Source organism: Benincasa hispida, chromosome 5 (genome assembly GCF_009727055.1).
Source record: "Benincasa hispida cultivar B227 chromosome 5, ASM972705v1, whole genome shotgun sequence".
NCBI classification, from domain to species: Eukaryota; Viridiplantae; Streptophyta; class Magnoliopsida; order Cucurbitales; family Cucurbitaceae; genus Benincasa; species Benincasa hispida.
The window spans coordinates 44,361,667-44,370,108 of record NC_052353.1 but is presented as its reverse complement, the minus strand read 5'-3'; positions in this window follow the sequence as shown (position 1 = coordinate 44,370,108).

Below are 8,442 nucleotides of genomic sequence, written 5' to 3'. Positions count from 1 at the left end.
TAAAAAAAAAGTTCATTAAATATTAATAATTTTTTTTCTCAGAGGACTAAATCGTTACAAATTATAAAGTCAATGGACTAAATTGTTAATTGTTATATTGGGTGAAATCACGATATTTGGATGTAAGAAACCATCATGGGTTTTAGCCTAATTGTAAGATGGGGCACTTGGTCATGAGTTCAATTCATGGGGACCACCTACTTAAGATTTAATATCCTACATGTTTATTTGACATCTAAATGTTGTAGGGTCAGGCAGGTTATCCCGTGAGATCAATCGAGGTGCACGTATGATGACCCTAACATTCTTGGATATCAAAAAATAATATGTGATGGATAGAAAGTTGTCAAGGCTTCGTACCAATCAAATAATATTTATGTTCAGAATCCAACACTATAACTAACAAGTAGTTTTAATGGTAAGATCGGGTCGAACCATAGAGAGCCTAAGATTAAAACTTCTCTAAGTTAAATTAATCTTTGTAAGCAGTAAAAACAAGGGGTTTTGAGGTTGAGTTAACGAAAAAACTAAATTGCATGAAATCAAAGTGCAGAAAATAAAATAGAATGAGAAAGAGATAGACAAGATTACCTTTTTCGATATAGAGGTTGTTAGACTTTCTATGGATTAATTCATTGATTATCATGCAATGTTCATAGGTTATCTAATTATCAAGCCTAATCGAATGTCTGAAAAAGCTAGACAAACTCCCTAGGGAAAACCAACGCGGATGTCGATTCCGGGGTTTAGTTACTGTTATCACGCAAGCCTATTCACTTAGTTAGTCGCATTAAGCACTTGGATTGATTAGAATATTTGATTAAATTGGCCAAATCTAACCTAACACATTTCTATTCCCTAGGTTTCGTTATATTTCATTACTGGGTGATTCTAGAAAAGCTAGCAATCAAAACTTTAATTATTACTAAAACCTATTGCTACTCAAATTACGTATGTCATTGATATAATTACGGATACCTATAATATGCATAGCATGGGGCGAACAAACATACAAATATTAACGATATAGTTGTCAATTAAATCTACGAGCATGTTCATCCTAGAAATTAAATCAAGGAATAGAAAACAAAAATAAATAGAAAACTCAAGAAAATTACAAGAAAAATCTCATTAAACCATATAAACTGCTCATAAAACCTCAAAACGATGTTTTCGCCTTTAGCTATTCATCAATACATGAATCCCGATGCAAAAATAAATATTACAAAGAAAAACAAAAAGAAATCTCATGTGTTTCAGCCAAGAATGGTCGAAAGTGACCCTAATGTTGTAAAAATCAGCTAATCTCTCACCTCTTAACCTAAAATCGAAGGAAAATATTTATAGACAGTGCATAGCGCCACGGCATTGATGGGAATCCTCATGTGTCTGGAGTTTTGTGGTACTGCGGTGCTGCACCAAATTCGGTGCTACTGGAAAAAGTGAGGGCGCTAGCGACGCTGCACTGTGCACTACACTTCCAAGTTCATTTTGGTTATTTTGTCCTTCTCTTTCCCAACTGATGCAATTAAGCTCTGTTTTGGTCCATTTTAGCTCCATTTTGTCACTAACACCCCGTTATATCTCTTAAGTGCTCGAAACCTATAAAATAGACAAATAAACACATAAAATCCAAGAACAATCCCAAATTAAGCGAAGCCATATAGTACATTTTTTATACTATCAATATGTATATATTGGTTGGAGGGCATGATAAGTGTGTTAAGAATGTGTCAACCTAGTTTAGATATTTTCGGTGCTTCAATGATCTTTTGGATCTCCAGTATATCTTCCTCTACAAAAATTATTACTTATCAAACTCCAGAGACTAAATTATTAATTTTGAAAGTTTAGAAACCAAAAAGTGTTTTCTTAGTTCTAAAAAAAACTATATTCTTCTATATCATCAAATAAAATAAAACAAAACAAAATAAAATAAAATAATAAAACTTCATGAAGTATAACTTAAAAGGTTATGTTATTCAATTTAGATTATATATCCCAAGTGAATTAGATCTTATTTTCAATTAAACTATTTAAACTAGAGTTATTTTATCTAATTTTTTTATGATTTGTTGTTTTTTCGATTGTCGAAATTAAGCTTACAAATATCACTTTCTACATTTAAGATTTTTGCCTTGTTGTCAACTTTTTACCAATGTTTTCAAAAATCAAGATAACTCTTGAAAACTAGAAAAAAAANAAAAAAAAAAAAAAAAAAAAAAAAAAAAAAAAAAAAAAAAAAAACCTTGTTTCTGAAATTTGGAATTTTGCTATAGAATGCAACTCTTTCACTCAAGAAAAAAATGAAAAACCATAGTATGAAATTGAGAGAAAATAGGCATAATTTTAAAAAAACTAGAGACAAATTACTAAGTCCTTATTTGGTAATCATGGCTTTGGATTTTTTTGTTTTTGAAAAATAAGTCAATTTCCTCCATATTTCTTGCAATGGTTTGCATCTTTCTTAAGCAAGAAAGTTGAATTCTCAGCCAATTTCTAAAAACAAAAATTATTGTTACAAATTATTTAATTAGTTTTCAAAATCTAGTGTGGGCCAAAGTGAGATTAGCTTAGTAGTAATTAGCATGATCTTCTTCCCTCAAGGTGGAAGGTTCAATCCCTCACCCACAATTGTTGTACTAAAAAAACCTAGTTGGGTTTAGTAGTGGGACTGGAGTTTTTGTAGCCTTAACTTTTAAAACTAGAAAAAAAAAATCAAATGATTATCAAATAAAGTTTAAATGACTATCAATCAAAATCTTAGCATCTTTGCATTCTATCTTTATTTTTCCAACCCTAAATTTTACATAAACCACCCTAAACACTTGTTGGAATATATAGGCAAGCTAGGGGAACAAAGACATCAGGATCTTAGGCTACAACTTGGGCTACAGCAAGACTTGTCACACTTGACTTTATTCCTCTATTGGGGAAAAAGGAGGATTCACTTCAACATCGAATCCATAAATTTTGTTTAGTATATTGAAGAAACATTGGAGAGGATCAGAATCTAAAATTTATTGGTTCATGCAATAATATTATCTTAATTGCAAAATGTGTTCATTATCGAAGATCTAGCTACTAGCTTATGGATGAGTATATTTATTGAATTAGGTTTATTTCATATTGTAATTTGGATTCACTTTGTAATGTTTAGATCACTATTTTGCATATATTTGGCTAGTAAATAATTGTTAGTGTTGGACATATTTAAATAATAATATGTATAAGTAGACTATTGGACGATGTATGTAGATTAATATTTTATTACATTGTGTTATTTTATTAGATTTGACCATATTATGTGATCTAAATAATTAAGACCCTAGATTCATAATTGAGAAAACAGTTGTTAGTGATTTATTATGTGATCTAATTATATTTGTCTAATAAATAGTTGTTAGTGTTAGACGTGTTTAAATAATAATACGTATATATAAAATATGGGCTATGTATGTTGATTAATACGTTATCACATTGGGTTACTTTATTAGATTGAGTCCTATTATGTGATCTAATTAATTACGGGTTTCGACATAAAAGACCTTGAAATAGGGTTATATCACATTAATGACTTGAACATTTCATTTTTTACGAAGAAAAAGCATATTGGATTTTTTTTTCCACTAATGTCAGTAGTTATTTACAATTTAGTCTTCAGTCCCAAACACAAACACATAGATATGCGTGTATATATATATATAATCATGATTCTCTCTTCTCCATGCACAGGCTTAGGGCTTCACACCCATTAATGTTTTTTTTTCAAAAAGAAAAATCATTGACTTCTTACCTTTCCCTTTCTTCCTCCTCCCTCTCTTTACTCCTTCCGATGATTTCACACCCCTCTGCTACCACCATTCGCCCATCGGATTCGGCCAACCACCTTGTTGCCCTTCACCAGTCCGTCGCTCGCCCGTCGGATTTGACCGCCGTCATCGATCATCATTTGCCAGTCCACCCACGCCATTCATCCTTATTGATCAGTCATTCACCCATCGAAATCGGTCGTTCGTCCTCGTTCATCAATTTTTTCCATCATCATCGACTTTCGATCGCTGGATGCAGGTCGCCAAGGTGAGATGCTAGCATCTTTTTTGATTCACTCTCCCATTCACGGTTTTGTCCATTGATTTGTGTCGCACACCAAGATCTAATCGCCTATATAGATCCGTGGCGGTCATGGCTAAAGAAGAATAAAAGAAGAATATGGAGGATTATGTTGTCCAAGATGACTATGATCCTCACGTTCACAATCACAAATTACTCAGATTTAACAGTTAATAGCAATTCAAGAATCAGGGGAGGTAGTATGCTGAGACCTGAAATTCTTCAGTCATTTACCAAATGGCAGCTCAATTGTGTAGAAGAAGCTCCAAGAACTAAACGATAGTTCAATTATGTAAACGATAGGATGAAGCGTTAATGACCATGTAGACGACAGTTGATTGGAGTTAGACGATTGGACGCGGAGCTAAACCATCAAGTACACGATTAGATAAGAACTACACGATCGTGTAAATGATACTTTAGTAAATGCTAAACGATCGTAGAGTTAGAAAGAAAAGACACAGGAGTTTAAATGGTTCGGCCAAAGGCCTACGTCCACTGTGCAAATTGAGAGGTTCTCTTTTATTACTTCTTCAAAGTATTACAAAATGAATGCATTGCTCTCCCATTTTCTTATTATCTCTTACATTAATCTCATACTCGTTTTCCTTTATATATGCAAGGGCTATAGTCAACGATGATGTTCTGGTGGTTACAAAACATAACAAAAAAATGTCCACAACGGTTAAACTGCCTGCTGCAATGTTCTTCTTGATTTCGTGTCTTTCTGTAACAATCTCCACCTTTGTAAGCATCCAGAGTACCTTTTCCTCTTTGCTCTATTGAGCTCACTTGAGGTAACCTTTTTTAGGTAACTCGAACTCGAGAAGATCCAAGCATCTGCCAAGCTTGTTTAATGGAACAATTTTGGTTAGCATATCAGCTATCTGAGGTATGAATCTTCACTATCTCAACTTCCTCTTTCTCGACCTCCTATCTGAGAAATGATATTTAATATCAATGTGCTTGGTTCTATTATGAAACTATTGGTTTTTAGATAGGTAGATTGTGCTCTGGTGATTCTGACCTTTCTTTGTGTTGTGCCAAAATCGTTTAGTAAACCTTTCAGCCACAAACCTTCCTTCATAGCCTCATATAGTGCGATGAACTCAGCCTCTATTGTGAAAGGGCCACAACAGGCTGCAAACTTGCTTTCCAGCTTATCAAATTGTTCCCCCATAGGAAAATATAGCCTAATAGAGAACGTCTTCTGTCTAAATCTCCTGCATAATCTGCATCTACATAACCATAAACTTCATCATTAGATGGCTCATTTTGCCTATATAAGACTCTTGCATCCTTGGATGAACATAGATACCTCAATATCCACTTGACAACTTTCTAATGTCTTTTAACAAGGTTTGCCATGTACCTATTGACCATACTTGTTGCATAGGACATGTCTGGTCTGGTAGAAATCATAAGGTACATCAGTGATCCCACTGTTTGGGAAAAAGGAACAACCTTCATATGGTTTAAATTCTCTTCATCTATGCTTTTTGGACTATTTTTGGCTGAAAGCTTGAAGTGAGATGCAAGAGGAGTGAGAATTGGCTTAGCACTCTCCATTTTGAACCTCTGAATTATCTTTGAACAATATTCATATTGAGCAACTTGCAATCTGCCCTGTTTTCTATCTCTTTCAATCTGAATGCTTAGAATCCTTCTTGATTCCCCTAGATCTTTCATATCAAACTCTCTCTTATGAAGCATTTTCATTTGCCTCAATTCTTCTTTGGAATTCCTGACAAGAAGCATGTCATCTACATAAAGAAGTAGATAGGCCGGTTCCTTGAAGCTATTAGAGTTTGTATAGACACACCAATCGTATGAGCTTCTTTTGAACCCCATCTTAGAGATCACTTCATCAAACCTCTCATACCAATATCTCAGTGCCTGCTTGAGGCCATGTATAGACTTGTTCAACAAACACACCAAGTTTTCTTCTCCTTTTTTCACATAACCTTGAGGTTTCCTCATGTAAAAGGTCTCATTCAACAGCCCATGTAGAAAGGTTGTCTTTACATCTAAATGGTCTTGCTCCAAGTCATTTTGTACAACTAAGGAAAGGAGTAGCTTAATGGATGTATGCTTCACTACTCGAGAAAACACCTCAGTGTAGTCAATACCTCTTTTGAATAAACCCCTTAACAACCAACCTAGCCATGAACCTAGTCTTTTGCACACCGGGAATCTGTTCTTTAAATTTGTAAATCCATTTGCATGAGATAGGTTTGTCCTCTTTAGGCAAAGGTATTAGTCTCCAAGTGTCATTTTGGTTGAGGGACTTCATTTCATCATTCATTGCCTCAATCCACTGTCTAGCATATGGGTTGTTTGTTGCTTCTTCAAAGCTGGTAGGTTCATTATTACTCAAAGAAATAGCAGCACTTAATTCTACACTAGCAGAATCATACTATTGGTATCTAACGGGTGGCACAGTAGTTCTTTTAGGTCTATCTCTTGCTAATGAATAATTGTGTAAGTCTCCATGTGTCTCATCTTGTTCACTTGACATATGTTCACTGGTTTCAGCAACATTATCACCTTCTAACTCTAGATTATGATAGGAAGTCGAAGCTCCATGATCATTTTAAGGCTTCACCTCAAATCTTGTGCTACTTGTCTCTGTCATTGAAGTAGATGGTTGTTCAGACATCATAAACATCTCATTTTCTCTGAAAACCACATATCTACTATTTACACACCTCTTTTCAACTGAATGCCACAGCCTATAACCCTTTAGTCCTGGTGTAAAGCCTAAAAACATGCATTTTACAACCCTAGGTTTCAACTTCCCTTGGATTTGATGCACATAGCATGTACATCTAAACTCTTTCAAGTGTTCCAGCTTAGGTGGCTGCTTTATCCACCTCTCTTCAAGAGTTTTTAGCTCTATGGATTGATGTGAGCATCTATTAAGAGTGTATATAGTGTAGAAGATAGCTTTAGTCCAATATTTTTTAGGTAATAAGGCATTGGACAACTGACATCTAACTTTTTCCAGCATTGTTCTATTCAATCTTTCAGCTACTCCATTTTGTTGAGGTGTGTACCTCACTGTTCTATGCCTTACTATGTCATGCTCCCTGCAAAACAAGTTGAACTCCTCTCCACATAACTCTAAACCATTATCAGTTCTCAAATGTTTAATTTGTTTATAGGTATGCTTTTCAATCAAGGTCTTCCATTCTTTGAATCTATTAAATACTTCATCTTTGGATTTTAAAAAGTAAACCCAAATCTTCCTTGAGTAATCATCTATAAATGAAAGAAAGTACCTTGTTCCAGTTAGAGATGAAGAGTGAGCTGGCCCCCACAAGTCTGAATGCACATATTCAAGGATCTCCTTTGAAGTGTGTTGTCCTTTTGGGAACCCTTGTCTTGTTGCTTTGCCTAATATGCAATGTTCATAGAATTTTAGGTTGTCTTCAACACCCCTTGGAAGAATCCCTTGTTTACAGAGCACTTGTAACCGTCTCACACTGATATGAGAAAGCCTTTTATGCCGCAACTTATCTTTTGCGGGTTATTCATCAGTTGCCAACAAGGTTGAGTGTGCCATTTTCACATCTTTGATGACATATAAACCATTTACCTTAGTTTCCACCAAAACTATTTTAGAGTCCTTAATTATTTTAAAGGTGCCTCCCACACCCCTATACTCACAACCAATGGCATTAAACATCCCAAGGATAGGAGATTTCTCTTCAAAGTAGAAACATGCCTCACGTTCCTAATCAATTTTACTGAACTATTCTGCATTTTCAAGGACACAGACGCTATTCCAATAGCTCTACAAGTGTTACTATTTCCCATATAGATCAGCCGACCATCCTACTTCTTGTAGGTGCAAAACTATCCCTTAGATGGTGTCATATGGACTGAGCAGCCAGAATCTAACATCCAATCTTGAGTCTCCATAGTATTCAGGTCTCCACCTTTTTCAGTAGCAGCCAATGCATCTGAATAGATAAGGGAATTCTCCTCTACAGCAGCCTCGGTCTGTTTACCACCCTTGTTCTGTTGGTTCAGTTTCCTCTTCAAGACATAGCAGTTTTTTTTCATGTGCCCCATTTTATGATAAAAATGGCACTTTATCTTCGACTTATCTCCTTCATTCTATTTCCCCTGTTCTTATTCTTCCCCTTGAAAATAAGCCTTCACCTCTTTGTTGATCATTCTTACTCATTTACAACTTAAGTTTTCTAACTCTCATAGCTGATATGATTGCTTCTATGGTAATTTTCTTTCTCTATCGTACTTCATGGCTGTCTTGACATCTTTGGAAGATTCTGATAGAGAATTTAATAATATCAACGCCTCATT